This window comes from Bos taurus, chromosome 5 (genome assembly GCF_002263795.3).
Source record: "Bos taurus isolate L1 Dominette 01449 registration number 42190680 breed Hereford chromosome 5, ARS-UCD2.0, whole genome shotgun sequence".
In the NCBI taxonomy this organism is placed as follows: Eukaryota; Metazoa; Chordata; class Mammalia; order Artiodactyla; family Bovidae; genus Bos; species Bos taurus.
Window position 1 is genome coordinate 64,615,811 of NC_037332.1, and position 16,918 is coordinate 64,632,728.

Here is a 16,918-nt window from a genome sequence, read left to right on the forward strand (position 1 = left end):
ACATATATACATACACACACATACACACATATAGATTTGATTCTGTTGCTAGTTTGAAGAAAACTCTGAGGTAAGATAAGTCACTTTAACTCTAGGAGAGTGCTTCCTACAGTTTTCAGACTGAATTTCCAACTCTGTTTAATGGTGCCACAGTCCATGCAGACCCCAGGGCAGATACTGGGTGTCCTCATGTTTTAACGCTCTGCTGCCATCAGCCTTCACAGCCAGCTGACTGACATGTGCATTGTCTACTCTAGAGTGCCTCTGATTCAGAGCATCCTCTCCATCCCCATTGCATTATCTCACTCCAGCTCTCATGATCTCTACTAGAGGAGCCTCCCCACTTCTTAATTCTTCTATGTCCTTGGGGTTAGCTTTTCCAAATTCATCTCTTCCTCTGTTTTCCACTCTTTCTCCCTCTCTCCATTTCCCTCCCACTTGAAAATCTCTGTTGAGAGAAAGAATGGAGAGAGAGAATATTTTTAAAAAGATAATCACTGAGAGTTTCCCAGAATTGAGAGACAGAAATATTTTGATTCAAGAAACACAGTAATGCCGAGCAGAATAAGTAAAAATAAATCCACGTATAAACATATTGTGGTGAGTCAGCAAAAGACAAAGAGAAAAACCTTAGCAATCTGAGGCGAAAAGCAGATTTACCACGAATGAGAAACAATTAAGGAGGAAGCCTTTCCAATGATAATGATAGAGGCTAGAAGACAGTGAATCGATATCTTCAAAGTGCTGAAAGAGGTAATGGTCAGTTCAGAATTCTGAACCCAGCTAAGTGATCATTGAAGAGGGAGGTCAGCATTAGAACATTTTTGGAGAAAGACTGGGAAGGTGTACCCAGTGCACAGCTACTGGAAGAATGGCTGTAAAGCCTATTTAATTTTTTAAAATATTTTTATTAAAAAAAAATTTATTTGTTTGACTGTGCCAGGTCTTTAGTTGTGGGATTTTAACTTTTAGTTGCAGCATGTGGAATCTAGTTCCCTTAACAGGGATTGAACTGGGGCCCCCTGCATTGGGAGTGCAGAATCTTAGCCCTTGGACCACCAGGGAAGTCCCCTGAAGAGCCTATTTTAGAAAAGAAGGAATTTGAGCCTAGAAGAAAAGCTAAGATGAAAGAAATAAAGAGAGGAAGAAATACATGTTTAATTTAGAAAGATCCCTCTAGAAGAATGGTTTTCAACCAGGGTTAATTTTATTTCATGGGTATTTGTCAATGTCTGGAGGTATTTTTGGTTGATACAATGGGACAGAAGGTACTATGAACATCTACTGATGCTGAAGCTGAAACTCCAATGCTTTGGCCACCTGATGTGAAGAACTGGCTCCCTTGAAAAGACCCTGATGCTGGGAAAGATTGAAGGTGGGAGGAGAAGGGGAAGACAGAGGATGAGATGGTTGGATGGCATCACTGACTCAATGGACATGAGTTTGAGCAAGCTTTGGGGGTTGGTGATGGACAGGAAAGCCTGGCGTGCTGCCATCCATGGGGTTGCAAAGAGTTGTACACGACTGAGCTACTGCACTGAATTGAATGGGTAGAGGCTAGGAATGCTGCTAACCGTCTGCAGTGTATGTGCCATGGTCCCATGTTCATCATCAATTCTTAACACTGCCTCCTTCCTTTGCATTTCTCTTCTTATATGTTGTACCTTGACCTTGCAGTGGGCCCCCACCTTTATGACATTTCCAGGACTGTCTTTGATAAAGTATATCCTTCACACTTTTGATTTTCCTTTTTCTATGTTTCTTTGTGTCCTTTGACTCTTCCTAAATTCTATCTCATGCTGCATATAGGTCTTTTCTTGTTCACTTATACCAATTTTTCAACCTTGGCCCTATTGACATTTCGGGTTGAGTAATTCTTTGTTATGGAGGCTGTCTTGTGCATTGTAGATGTTTAGTAGCATCTCTGGTTTCTACCTGATGGATGCCAATTGTGACAACCAGAAATATCTCCAGACAATGCCAAAAGTCTTCTTGATTCTAAAATTGCCCCTAGTCGGGAAAATGAAAGTGAAAGTCACTCAGTTGTGTCCAACTCTTTGCGATCACATGGACTATATAGTCCATGGAATTCTCCAGGCCAAAATACTGGAGTGTGTATCCCTTCCCTTCTCCAGGGGATCTTCCCAACCCAGGAGTAGAACCCAGGTCTCCTGCATTGCAGGTGGATTCTTTACCAACTGAGCTATGAGGGAAGCCCCTAGTCTAGAACCACTGATTTATACTAATTCAGTCCAGTGCAGTTCTCTGGACTTCTGCTTTTATCCATTCTTTTGATCTGTCTTCTAACTGATATAGTTAAACCATTCACATTTAAAGTGATTATTGATAGAGCTGGGTAAATATCTACTGCTTTGTAACTGCTTTCTATTCATTGCATTTGTTTGCTGTTTCTTCTTTCCTCTCTCGTTTTAATTGAACATTTTATATGATATTTAAAACGGAGTGGACCATATATGCGAGACAGCAAAAGAGACACAGATGTAAAGAACAGACTTATGGACTCTGTGGGAGAAGGCGAGGGTGGGATGATTTGAGAGAATAGCATTGAAACATGTATATTACCATATGTGAAATAGATCGCCAGTCCAGGTTCGATGCATGAGACAGGGTGCTCAGGGCTGGTGCACTGGGATGACCCTGAGAGATAGGATGGGGAGGGAGGTGGGGGGAGGTTCAGGATGGGGAACACATGTACACCCATGGCTGATTCATGTCAATATATGGCAAAAACCACTACAATATTGTAAAGTAATTAGCCTCTAATTAAAATAAATAAATTAAAACAAAACAAAAATGGAATGGGTACCTACCCCCTTATTTCTCTGTCTTTAAAACGTTTTCCTTTTGTCAAAACATCCCTGCAGGGGTAATTCAACTTTAATTTTATGTGATGGAATGTTTCCTAGTAAAGTTTATATGGAATGTAGTAGGTATCATGGTTAACCTGCTAATGTTGGGAAGTTGTAATAAGTGAAACCGCTTGTCCTGGCTTTCTGGAAGGTGATATGTGGTTTTCTAGAATATTGGCTGGGTAGAAGATGTCACAGTAGAAGGGCAGGCATTTGAGTAGAGGTTGTTCAAATGAGGAACTAGTATTCCAAACAGTGGGCAGTGCATGGAGACTGATCCCAGAGCAATTATGGGTTGTGTGTCCTTATAGTCAAACTTGAGCACTGAATGCATTATATACAGAGATGCTGTTATATGGGGTCGTTGGGTTCTCTGGGGCTATTACTTTGGTGTTCAACTTTTTTTGGGATTCCATGAGTTAATTGACATCTGTGAACGGACCTAGAATCTTAACTCATGTATATGCCACTTCTCTGAGAAAAACTGAGGTTAGTTGGGGACTGCCCGCATTTTAGAACTAAGAGGATGGTTGGGAATGTTTATTTGACAAGAGAACTGGCTGAGAGAAATAAATCACTGAGCTTTCTTCAAGTTTCCTAATTTCCTCTTGTTCTCTTAAATTTGGCTGTATCGTTCTTTTCAGAATTCAAGACCATGTGCTGCCATTAACTTCTGATTCTAGCACAATCCCGTTAATCCCTTCTCCAGGTATAGTGGTTATTTAGTTTTAGAAGATTGAAAGCATCGGTGAATCAGGGAATGATTAATGGCACATGAGGACAAAGTCAATTAAATGATGCAGCTATGAAGTTTCTGGAGGATTTCTGATATATGAAACTGAAAAACCTGATTTAAAACTATTAAATCTGGTTTGCAAAGGATGATATATTTTAGAATCAAAAGGCATTAAAATGCTCCAATAAACTCAGCCATTCATCCAGTCATCTAGATTCTTGCTACCTGATGTGTGGTCCTCTAGAGATAAGAAGGCTTGAGCTGGGATTAAGCAATATAATCCAAAAGGGGCACGTCTGAGGGATAGTTTGGAGGGAGCTTCAGCACATCTTGGTGATTAATAGATGTGGTATGTGACTGAGTGGATATTGTATGTGCTTCCAGATAAGTTGAACTATATTACTGAAACTTTATTGTTTAGGCCAGTTCTCTCAAACTTTAATGTGAATACAGATCGCTTGGAGATGTTAAACTGAAGATTCTCATTCAGTAGATGGGGGTTGAGGGTGACATCCTGCTTTTCTGACAAGCTCCTGTATGACTGTTGTGGAGCTTGTAATTTAGTGTGAGATGCAGACAACAAAATCACACCCCAAAATGTATAGTATAGTATAGTGATGAGCAGGCAGGTGCTGTGAAGGAAAGGGATCTTTTTAAAGATCCTTGGAAATCTTGTTTTTATCAAAACATGCCTCTGAGTTCCCAGAAAAGCACTCCATAAAGACATTTGCTTTACCACCAGTTATAAGCAGAAGGTCTGCTTATACCATGTTTTGGGAAAATGATTGACCAGTGTGGTATGTGTTCTGACTTTTTTGTATACATGGTTTTAGATACAAAAAAACCCCAACAACCACAGTACTGCTTGAGGGTGGGGGGTGGGGGGGGATTAGTTAGCTTGGTTTGGGTTTCCTGGGAAGTAGTTTCAAAGCTAGAGATGGAAATGTAAGAAGTTTATTGGGGAGAACCCTTGAGATCAATGTGTATGAGTGTATTTGTGGATGTGGGAGGTGAGGATGGGAGTGGGAACGGAGCAGGGCTGGGTAGAGCCGGGATGTGGACTGTGATGACATACACAGGCTTCAACGCATCATATAGGGTGATCTGGGAGCCGGCTGGCCTTCAGAATTGTCCCCCAGTGGGGCTTTGTACCTCTCATCACTGCCTGGAGGCAACCTGCTACCAGAAAGGGGTGTGACCTTGAGACATTCTCTTGGAGGGTAAGGCCCCAAAGACAGAGAAACTCAGCTGAACGCCATCAGCACCAATATTTAGAGCAGCTGGGGGAGTGTCAGGGCTCACTACAGCCTCTGCTACATCAGCTGATTGAAATGAAGGGATTAAGAAATTATAAAGGGGGAAAGGCAAGTTGGCTGCACAGTGGATTTCTCAAGCCACTGGGATGGTAAGTCGGCTGGGGTGGGAGGCGATGACTGTGCCACTTGTTTGTTTAACTGAGTCTGGAGTTGAAGTAGGTTAGGGTTTTTGAGATGTGGTTCATCAGAGTTCATCCAGTGGGTTTTTGGAGAGCAACTGACTTGTAAATTATTTTCAAAGTCGGGAACGCATAGAGGATCTACGCTTTGAATTCTGTGGTGGGGAAGGTGGTGATGCATGGGGCAGATTTTCTGAGCACCCAGATTCAGGCACACCTTGTAATATTTCCCTCCAACAAAGGGGCACCCTTCTGACTACTGTGTACCTGGTTAGGAGGGTAGGAGTTTGGAAGTTTTCTACGGCGGTTTCTTTTCAGCAAAATAAGAATACAGATGGTTTATGGCTGTAACTGGAGAATGGGCGAATTCCCTTCGCTTTTCTCATCCGAGGTGGTGTCCATTTATTCAACAGCTGTTCCCTGAGTGGCAAGTACTGAGTGGGCCAAGCACTGCATTAGGACACAGGGCTCCTTTCTTTTTGGAATGACGGTGGAGCAAGCTAGTGGATTAAACAGATATTAAATAATCACAAATAAGAAAATCTGATTAGTTCAGTGAAGGGGGAGGGAGTACAATTAGGGATTCCACGTAGGCGATGCTGGCGGGAGATGAGCAGTCAGTGACTGGGACACGTGGGCTGGGCTCCGCGGCGGACAGGGCGGGAGGAGCTGCGGGCTTCACGGAGGCGGTGTCTGCGGCTGCCGGGACAAGCTAGAGCGCAGGCGCCCGGAGCCCGGGGAGCCGGAAAGGCGCAGGCGCGCGCAGGTAACGCAGAGGCGGAGCTGTAGCCCCACGGCCCGCGCGCTCGCCTGGGCTGCGCTGTGGGATCCAGGTTCCAAAAGTGGGCTCAGAACCCGCCGGAGCAAACAAAACTAAAACAAAATCAGAGGGTATATCAAGTGGGGTTTATTTAGTTTTAAAACAGGTAAAGACTCAAGAGTGACAGTAGATTGAGAGATCTCAAGGATGTATTGGAACTGGTGAAGTTATAGCGAGAATGTGGGCAGCCAGGAGACTGAAGACCTCAGTCTCAGCTCAGTCACGTAGCATGGTACCCTCACCCGAAGGACTTAGCTTCTTTGAGCTTTGATTGCTTCATCTGTAAAATGATACTGGTGTGAGACTCAAATGAGATCAAAATGACGACAAGTTTGTTCATCCTAAAATGTGAGGATTTTAGGAAAGTGACTATTTCTATTAACTACTCTGGCCCACTGATTCCTTCTCTCTTTCCTTACCTGGCTCCTCCGATTTCCTGGTTTGGGCTTGGATGCTGTGCTTAGTGAGTTGTAAAATGCTGTGCCACTGCCTTGTCTTAGCTTGTGGCTTTCAGCTTGTTTTTGCAGTGTGTGTGTGTGTTGCCATTACCTAGAGCGACAAACATTTTCATACTGTGATCCACTACCTCTACTTTTCTTCTTCCTTCTCTCTCACATCTGAAAACAATGTTTCAGGTCATAACACTGATCCTCATGTGTCATGTACTCTGATATGCATTGCTTTTCCCCCAGAAGTGGGTAGTGATCCGTTAAATTGATGCCGTTGTCTACCAATGATTGCAACTTACAATTTGAATGGCATTGATCTATGTAAGATAGTAGTACCTCAGATCCTCTGAAACCGTAGTAAGGTGACAGAGGTCATTTTTTTTGCTGGTGTGTGTGAGGTCTGTTGTACAAGGATTTTTGGACCGAGGTTGACTACTGGTGACTGAAACCATGAGAAAGGGGGACTGCTGTAGTGTTAACTGTAGTCACCTTGCTGTACCTCCCCAGGATTTATTTTTTATAACTGGAAATTGGTATCTTTTGACCATCTTTATCCATTTGCCCCACCCTCTGCTTTTGGCAACCACCAATCTGTTCTGTTTCTATAAATTCATTTTCATTCATTAAAAAAATTCTGCAGGTAAGTGAGCTCATATAGTATATTTTATCTCACTTAATAAGTCCGTCAAGGTCCATCCATATTGCAAATGATAGGATCCTTCTTTCTAATGACTGAATAATATTCTGTTTTACATGCATACCACATCTTTATCCATTCATCTGTTGATGGACTCTTACATTGTTTCCATATCTTGGCTATTGTGAATAAAGCTGCAATGAACATGGGAGTACAGATATCTTTTGGAAGTAGTCTATTTCCCTTGGGCAAATTCCTGGAAGTAGAATAGATGGATTGTTCAGTAATTTGATTTTTAAACTTTTGAGGACTCTCCATACTGTTCTCCGTAGAGGCTGCACCAACTTACATTCTGATCAGTGTATCTTTTTTTCCACATCCTGACCAATACTTGTTATTGCTTGTCTTTTTGGTGATGCCTCACACATGTTAGAATGGCTATCTCATTGTGGTTTTGATTTGCATTTCCCTGACTAGTAATGTTGACCATCTTCTCATGAATCTGTTGACCATTTGTATGTTGTCCTTGGGAAAATGTCTATTAAGTTCCTCTGCCTACCTTTTTAATCATATTTTTTTCTTTTGAGTTGTATGAGTTCTTTTAATATTTTGAATATTAATCCCTTCCTTGGATATATCATTTGCAAATATTTTTTCCCATTCAGGAGCTTTCCTTTTTATGTAATTGATGGTTTCTTTTGCTGTGCAGTAATGTTATAATTGTAATCTCTCTTTTATTTCATTGTAATCTTTTATTTATTTATTTTTTGCTTTTGATGTCAGATCCAAAAAAGTCATCCATAAGACCAATGTCAGGGAGCCCCTCTCTGTTAAAGAAGTTTATGGCTTGTATTATTCTTGAATTTTAATGTAGTATAGGCTGCTATAGAAAATGCTTTTGTGTTATTTTCCTCATTTAATTTTAGGGCCAAGATTTCAGTATTTTGTGTCTTAAACTAACATTTTGCAACCTTCCAATATAAAAAGTATAGTCAAGATTCAGGGTGAAACTAGAGGTGTCACTTTAATTTGTGTAGAATGCATATTATTATTTTATAATGTGATTTATTGATGGAATGAATATTGACCAGAAAGCCCAAGACTTAATAAGAGACAGGAGAACAAGAAATTAGATGATGACTCTTCTCCCTTCCCCCACCTTCAATAGTTGAGCTTTAAAAAAAAAATCTGCCTCATATCTTGAGGAAAAAATTGCTATATAGATTCAGTTGTACTAAGAAGTACTTTTATTGTTTGGCTGAAACACAAGAATAGCCAGAAAAATCTTAAGTTTTCAATATGCTCTAATCACTTATTTGCTATGCATCTTTTAAAATAGAGCAGGGATAAGATTGCCTACATCATATGTTTTTGTAAGAATTCAGAGTGAATCAACTTAAAGTCCTTAGAAGAGGGCTGCACATAATTACTACAATTTTCATGATCATAAATCCAGTTATGCACATCCTTAATTCATCCAAAATGTACTGAACACTGCCTGTGCTTGCCATTGTGGAAAATGGTGTGGATGTAAAAATGAAAAGTAGGGTCCTTGCCTCTTTGGAGCTTCCAGCAGAGAAAATAATTTCACACGCGGTTATAATTCACTAGAATACACTCATCTCATCACTTTCTTCTTCACACCCCTCATTGAGTCTCTGTCTGCCCTTTATAATAGTGGATCCTGTCCCATTGGCCTTTTCAGGGACTTTATCAGCTTCTTTCCAACTAGTGTCTACATTCACTCAAGTCCTAAATCCTATAAACTAAGACAAACCCCAATTCTCTATAACAAAAGTGAACAAACCAAAAATACCAACAAAATAAGCAAAACCCAACTCCTAACTCTAGAGTGCCCTCTAGCTACTACCCCTTCTCCTCCAAACTCCAAAGACAAGCCTGCATTCATTTTCTTCTCTTTTCACCCCTTTCTTCCCTTTATTCTTCATCTGGCATCTCCACCCACCCTTGCATGGGATATATCAATCATCAGTGACCTCCTAATTGCCAAACCTAGTAAATATTTTCCCATCCTAATCCTTCTCCCTTTCAGTGGGGATTGTTCAGCTCTTGGGAGATCTCCATGGAGCCCTTCAAGCCTTAGGTTCTATTCTATGTTCTCCTTCACTAGACCTTCTCTATATCCCTTAAATATCAATATATTTAATTGATATTTAGTAAATATAATACATTTAGTAAATTTATTTAATAAATAACAGTCTGCCCTTTCACTCCCTCTCCTCTTCCTGGTTTGTAACCTTGTTTGTTGATCTGTATTCTGTTTTGTAGGCTCAAACCTCCCCCCTGACCTTTTCTGACTTTTTTAGAAATATTGATATAGATGTCTCACAGGTACCCCAACTTGGCTTAGCCACAATCCCCTGCCCCCGCTTTTTATCCCAAATTCACCTTTTCCTTCTGTGTTTTCTCTCTTGGTGAATGTACCCAGTTGTCCAAGCCAAAACCCTAGAATAATTCTGTACTTTTCTCTTCTGCTCCTCATGTCCCTGCAGTAAGCTGTGTTGAATCTGTCCCTGTTCACTCTCCCTATCTTGATTCAAACCTTGTCACTTTTGTCTGGATACTTCCCTCAAGCATCTCCAGACTCTTTTCTGGATACTATCAATGATAATATTCTTTCTGCCCTATTCTACTTCTTACCCAACTACTTTGATCGATCTATATCTATTCTCCTCTCTCTCAAGGACTATAGCTTTGAATATAAGTGCATGCTCAGTTGCTTCAGTGGCGTTTGACTCTTTATGACCCCTGTGGACCATAACCCTCAAGGCTCCTATGTCCGTGGGATTATCCAGGAAAGAATACTGGAGTGGGTTGCCATTTCCTACTGCAGGGGATCTTCCCAATCCAGGAATTGAATCTGCGTCTCTTGTGTCTCCTGCATTGGCAGGTACATTCTTTACCACTAGCACAACCTTTAATATAAAGGAAAATTATATCAACACTCAAAGCTCCCCTTAAAAAGGAAAGGCCAGAAAGTACTGGAAACATTACACCATGCCTGAAAATGTCCTGAGTGAGACCCTTTGGATCAGAGGTTGGCCGTGGAAGGCCTTGTGGTGAGCTCTTCCTCCTTTAGCCTGGACTTAATCTGCCTGGAAGTGCTCTGACCCAGAATGCTCTTCATGGAGAGACTCTGGCCCCAGAGTCACCTGCCCTTGGTCCTGGCTCATTCAGGAAGAGAGTAGGGCTGACATTGAACTGTACTTGGATATGAGTTGTTAGCACAGATGGTGGCCTCAGTGTGTGATGCTTGCCACGTGACTGGCGTTGGGGAGCAGATGGACGCCTTCTTTCTCACCAGCTGACACATGAATCCTCCTTAAAGGTGCAAAGTACAAGTGGAGTGAGGCGGTCTTGACCAGGCAAGGCAAGGAGTCAGGTGACAGCATTCTGTCCTCTCTGGCAAGAGCTGCTGGCTATGTGTCCTTAGGGCCAGGTCTGGAACTTGGTTTCCCACAGGAGATGTGTTACTCTCCCCAATTTTTATTTAATAATGATAGCTGCCACTTACATGCCTCTAAATAGTTCACAATGTGTTTTAACCTTCTTTATCTCACTTGATGTTCACACTGACCCTGTAAAGCAGTGTATTGGTATCCCAGGATTGCTGCAACAAGTAGCCACAAACTTAAATGGCATAAAACAAGAGACATTTATTTGCCCTCAATTCTGGAGGCCAGAAGTTTGAAATCAAGATGGCAGCAGGACCATCTTCCCTCTGAAAGCTCTAGGGAACAATCTTTACCTTGCTCTTCCTGTGTGTGTGTGTGTGTGTGTGTGTGTTGCTCCTTTCTGTCTCTTGTAAGGTGTGTGTGTGTGTGTGTGTGTTTGTTGCTCCTTTCTGTCTCTTGTAAGGACACTGTCACTGGATTCAGGGCCTATTTTACTCCAGGATGATCTCATCTCAAGATCCTTGCCTTAATTACATTGGTTAAGACCGTTATTCCAAATAAGTTCAAATTCTGAGGTCCTGGGTGGGTATATATTTTAGAGAGTACTGTTCAACCCACTATGGATAAGTATCAGTAAACTCATTTGAGGCTGTAGAAGAGCATGTTTTGCACAGATACCTTGGAGCATGGACTCAAACTCAAGTCTTTGGACGTCAAATGTCATACCTTCCTACTGGGTCGTGTTAGCCCCCACTCTCTCAATATGTGGTATCTTTGTGTGGTGGGAGCATCACTTTCCATCCCATGTGTTAAGCACCACTACAGCCTTGGGAAATGCATGCATCTTTGTTAAATCAAGAACAGACCAAACTGGAGCTTTCTTACTATGGCTGAGACTGGAATTAGGGGGGAATGAGTTAATGGAGTCTGGGCTCAGTCATTTCTCCCTGCCTTTTCCATCTCTTTCCTACATCTTCAGGGCTGTCAGAAGGGGCTGGGCAAAGCATAGCTGCTCTGGTTGTGTGGTCAGTGTGGCTGAGCTGACTTGGCCAGGCGACCCCTCCAACATGCTGTTTCTTTCCTTCCCTGAACAAGAGGCACCTATACTCCACACCTGAAGCTTTTAGAGACAAAAAGGGAGGGAGGAAGCAGAGAAGCATAGGAAGAGAAGCAGGAATGTGCCTACTTAAACTTACTCTAAAAGTTTTTTGCAAGAAAGATCCCTAGGCCTTTATCAAGGCCTTTTGGCCACTTAAAGCCAAGCCCACCTTTGCAATATGCCATGTCCTCCTCCTCTTTTTCTTTCTGTCTCCTATCTGTATTTTCTCCTCACTCTATCCAAAACTTCAGTTTCTCCAGCACAGGGGTCTTCGGTGGTGTGGGAAGAAAGGCATCTGTCCAGAGGCTTTGTGTGACTTTCAGTCCCAGGCCCACATCCTGTCCTTGGGCCGATTCCTGCAGGTCCTTAGCATCAGGGTCCTTAGGACCACCTACAGGTTCACTGATTCCCTGGGAGAATTTGAAGGAGTCAGCACATAGTCCTAATCACAGCTAAGATATATTTTGATGAAAGGGTACAAAACAATACCAGCAAACAGAAAATTTAGGTGGGACAAAGTGAAAGTGAAGCTCAGTTGTGTCTGACTCTTTACAACCCCACGGACTATATAGTCCATGGAATTCTCCAGGCCAGAATACTGGAGTGGGTAGCCTTTCCCTTCTCCAGGAGATCTTCCCAACCCAGGGATTGAACCCAGGTCTCCTGCATTGCGGGCAGATTCTTTACCAGCTGAGCCATAAGGGAAGCCCAATAATACTGGAGTGGGTAGTCTATCCTTTCTCCAGGGGGTCTTCCTGACCCAGGAATTGAGCCGGGGAATCCTGCATTGCAGGTGGATTCTTTACCCATTGAGCTATGAGACAAAGTCCGGAGGAAACCAAGCTCAAGTTTCCAAGGGTTTTTTCCCAGTGGAGTTGCGCAGGATGTAGTTAATTCCTCCAACACCAAATTGTGACAACATGCATCAAGTGTTGTCTACCAGGGAAGCTCATTAAAGACTTGGTGCCTAGGGGGTATTTGGTCACATGAGTCCCCTCTGCCTTGCATGTATCAAAATCCCAGACTCCCAGAAGGAAAGCAGGTGTTCATCATAACCCACATTGCTTAAACAAACCCAGGCACCATGAGCCATTCTTTTGGAGAATGGATAGAACTGTCCTGAAGTCCAGGTTCTCAGATGCCAGCCAAGGGCCAACAAGCATTTCTAAAGAAAGGGTCTCAGGCCTGCAACATTAATTCTTTCCTGCACAATCCAAGTCTTCTCTTTCGGGTTCTAAATTTTCAGCTGCTGACAGTTTCTCCTCCCTGTCTTTAATGTGGACCTTCTTTCTCAGCATCCCAGGCTTCCTTTCCAGGGCTCACAGTGGAAGAAGAAAGGGTCTCCCCTATTCCTCCTTGTTCTGCCTTCACTAAGTACATAGAGGCATCATCATTAATCATTAGGGGGAAAAGGGTATAACAAAAGCAGTAGAAACCTTATCAGTTCAGTTCAGTTGCTCAGTTGTGTCCGACTCTTTTCAACCCCATGAATCGCAGCACTCCAGGCCTCCCTGTCCGTCACCAACTCCCGGAGTTCACCCAGACTCACGTCCATCGAGTCACTGATGCCATCCAGCCATCTCATCCTCTGTCGTCCCCTTCTCCTCCTGCCCCCAATCCCTCCCAGCATCAGAGTCTTTTCCAATGAGTCAACTCTTTGCATGAGGTGGCCAAAGTACTGGAGTTTCAGCTTTAGCATCATTCCTTCCAAAGAAATCCCAGGGCTGATCTGCTTCAGAATGGACTGGTTGGATCTCCTTGCAGTCCAAGGGACTCTCAAGAGTCTTCTCCAACACCACAGTTCAAAAGCATCAATTCTTCGGCGCTCAGCCTTCTTCACAGTCCAACTCTCACATCCATACATGACCACAGGAAGAACCATAGCCTTGACTAGACGGACCTTTGTACAGTTCCCTTAATCATGAGCAGTTCCCATTTCTTTCTTCCCAGAAGTCATTTTATACGGTGCTGGAGGCTGTCCAGGTGCTTCTAGGTGCTGGAATGTTCAGGGCCCCATATATAACCCACCAGATTTCAGGATTGGTTGATAGGTAGGTGCAGGTGCTTGGCATGTAGAGATTAAACTGCATGGTTGATGCAGTTTCCACGAGGGCAGAGTGTTCGTAAACTGCTGAGTCACTCTTTTTCTGACCAGAGTGGTTTGGAGAATGTGGCCTAAGTTGGATATTGCTCCCCTTTGTACTTTCTGCCCAGGCCTTGGGACAGCCCAACTCAGGCAAAATCCAGGCTACTGTTGCCTCATGCTGGCCCAGGTGTTGAGGGAAAAAAGGAGGCCAGAATCTCTAGTGCTGTCGACCTTCAGCCAGATTACCTTTTCCCCACTCAAAACCGTGGCTCCTTTGGAAAGGAACAATGTATCAGAAATGTCAGTTATTTTAGAAAGTCCTCTACATGGAAACCTAGAGACATGAAGACTGGGAGGATGTGTTCATCTGTACCAGGTGAGAATGTGGCTGGGAAACTTCAGCTCTCTGGGGAGTTCCCAGGTACTTAAGAACTTGCTCCTTATCTCTCTCTGGTTGAGATCTTAGGTCAAAAAGTAGTTCTTGTATTGACATCCTGAACACCCACTCTGTGCCATGGCTAATGCAGTTTCCACGAGGGCAGAGAGTTCCTACTTTGTTTACTGCTGAATCCCCAGCATGAAAGCCTAGAACATGGTAAATGTCCAATGGACCCATTGTCAAATGAATCTGTTGTTGCATTTAATCTCCAGAAACAGCTTTTTGAAGAGTAGAAATTATATTTTCTCATCTTTAAGACAAACACAGTGTTAGTGAGATGAAATAACTTGTTAAGACGTATACCATAGTATGCTGCTGCTAAGTCGCTCCAGTCGTGTCTGACTCTGTGTGACCCCATAGACGGCAGCCCACCAGGCTCCGCCGTCCCTGGGATTCTCCAGGCAAGAACACTGGAGTGGGTTGCCATTTCCTCCTCCAATGCGTGAAAGTGAAAAGTGAAAGTGAAGTTGCTCAGTCCTGTCCGACTAGTAGCGACCCCATGGACTGCAGCCTACTAAGCTCCTCTGTCCATGAGATTTTCTAGGCAAGAGTACTGGAGTGGCTTGCCATTGCCTTCTCCGATACCATAGTATAGCCGTGCCCAATCTTTTTGGCACCAGAGACCAATTTTATGGAAGACAGCTCTTCCACAGACTAGGGGTGAGGGGATGATTTCAAGATGATTCAAGCGCATTATATTTATTGTGCACTTTATTTCTAATCTAATGCTGCTGCTGATCTGGTAAAAGGTACCAGCCCTTGACTTGGAGGTTGGGGACCTCTGCCACAGTAAGTGGATGAGCAGGGATTGGACCCAGCTTCACCTGGGTACAGAGAGGAAGTTCTGAACCATGCACGTCATAGGCCCTCAATGTGTTTGTTGCATTGAACTGCTTTGTTTGGTTTGTTACAGCTTTGAGTTGTAAATGCCATACTTGGATGTTTTGATGTTTTTACTAGTGTGTTTCTGTAACTTTAAGTGCTACAATTTCCCCAGATTTTCAGGTTTCCCCATAGTTTGATCCCTGAGTCAGAAAGATCTGCTGGAGAACGGCATGGCAGCCTACTCCAGTATTCTTGCCTGGAGAATCCCATGGACAGAGGAGCCTGGCAGATGACAGTCCATGGGGTCACAAAGAGTTAGACATGACTGAGCAACTTTCATTTTCATAGTGAGTTCACATCATACTTGGATATTTCAGGGAGATGGGGAGTAGCATTAAATTTGTTAGAATAATTATGTTTTTATAAAATTTCTGAGAGACTTTGATTCCCTTAAATCTATGTAATTAACAGCTATTAAAATTGTCATGTCATGAATCTCTATGCCTGTGATAGCATCTTATGTGTGAAAAGCCATCTGTTTAGGTAGCTATTTACGAAGTGACAAATAGCTTCTCTGTTGAAATCAGGAAACAACTAAAATTCAAAGACAAAAAATCTATCCACACAGTCATTTTTAAATCTGTTATGAAACATCCCTGCTTTCTCACAGAAACACTTTTGAAATCAATTTTCTTGGATGGCATTCACTTAATTACAAAATTAGGCAGCCTGATCAATCTGACTTTTCTCATCAAGAGTGCAAGGATATCTTGAGAGGTAAGCGTTTGTGATTTTAATACAAAGGAAAGAAGCAGGTGATCTAGCTGGCTCCTGCAGTTGATCTGACCTCTTTATAAATAATGCAGAGAAATTAATAGGATATTCAGGAAGATAATAAAAATGTAACTGTTACTTTGATATTTTAATCTAACAATGAGAGTGTATAGTGTGGTCAGTCCACTGGGTGGAAAAGGATACTCAGGGATTCTATTGTTACCTTATCCCTTACCAGCTGTTGGCCATGGGCAACTCCCTTAGCATCTTGGAACCTAGTTTCCCAATTTGTGATGTGAGGTTGTTAGAAATTTGCATAGAGAGTTGTGGAGGTGCTTAAATGAATATGGGAAACCTTGATATGAACTGTAAAGGGGTGTATCAATACAAATATAAAGAATCCTTATTATAGACTGGAGGGTCATCTGATCGATTACTCCCCAAATTTTTGTTTTTTGGACACAATTAAGTACAGACACATCCTAGAATGATACTTTGACTCTTATGTCTAATATGACCTCTTAGCGTCCTTCTGTCAGCCGCAAATTGGCACTTGCCATAGTCCCATCTACCTCTGAAAGGATTAATTCACGTGCTGCTACAGCTGGTAACCTCCGGCACCCCTGGAAGGACTTCAGGATGGAGAGCAGAAACGAGGCACTATGTGCTGTGGGAAAACTGGCAGGACAGATCTGCAGATGGTCAGATATTCTCAGGAGCTGATTTTGTGAGCCCAATTCTTATATCTCCTCATCTCTAGAAAAACACTAAAATCCTTCATGGTGACAACTGTTTCTTGAGACTAGCAGAAGCTTCATGAGACCAGCAGAAACTTTCTAAAAGAGTATGTGCCTGACTGCCAATTCAATATCCTGTCCTTTCCCCGTATGTCTTTGGAGCAGTTTCTCAGAGCTGGGGTGCTGTCTGCAGGGCTGCAGTCCTCGTATTGCCCCAAATAAAACTTGCAACTCTCACGTTGTGCATTCTTTTTAGTCAACACTACCCACCCTGTAGTGATAGGCACCATTAAGTTGCTTGAACTTAAATATGTTGCCAGGGGAAGGAAAATGCACATGCATTTTGAGAATTTTCACAAGTTGAGAATTATGTTTTATTCAGCCAAATTTCTGAGGATTTAAGCCCAGAAGGCAGCCTCTCAGATGGCTCTGAGGGACTGCTGGAAAGAGAGGAGCCAGGATATGTGAGCCAGGATATATGAGTTTTGCAACAAAAACCAGGTAGTCAGAGCATGAAAAGATTACTGTCAATTAAAGAAAACGAGCCATCTCAAGTTAATGAATTTAGTACTTTTCTATGTATGGGAAGATGCAA

At 42.7% G+C, this 16,918-nt stretch overlaps 1 protein-coding gene and 1 non-coding gene across 15 annotated transcripts in view; one reads left to right on the forward strand and one right to left on the reverse strand.

Moving 5' to 3' along the window:
* Window positions 1-16,918, forward strand: part of ANO4 (anoctamin 4) — a 433,316-nt gene that overhangs the window by 29,692 nt on the left and 386,706 nt on the right. The window lies entirely within an intron of this gene.
* Window positions 4,397-4,470, reverse strand: MIR2434 (microRNA mir-2434). Its single transcript, NR_030901.1, has one exon. It is a non-coding gene; the product is annotated as a microRNA mir-2434 (primary transcript).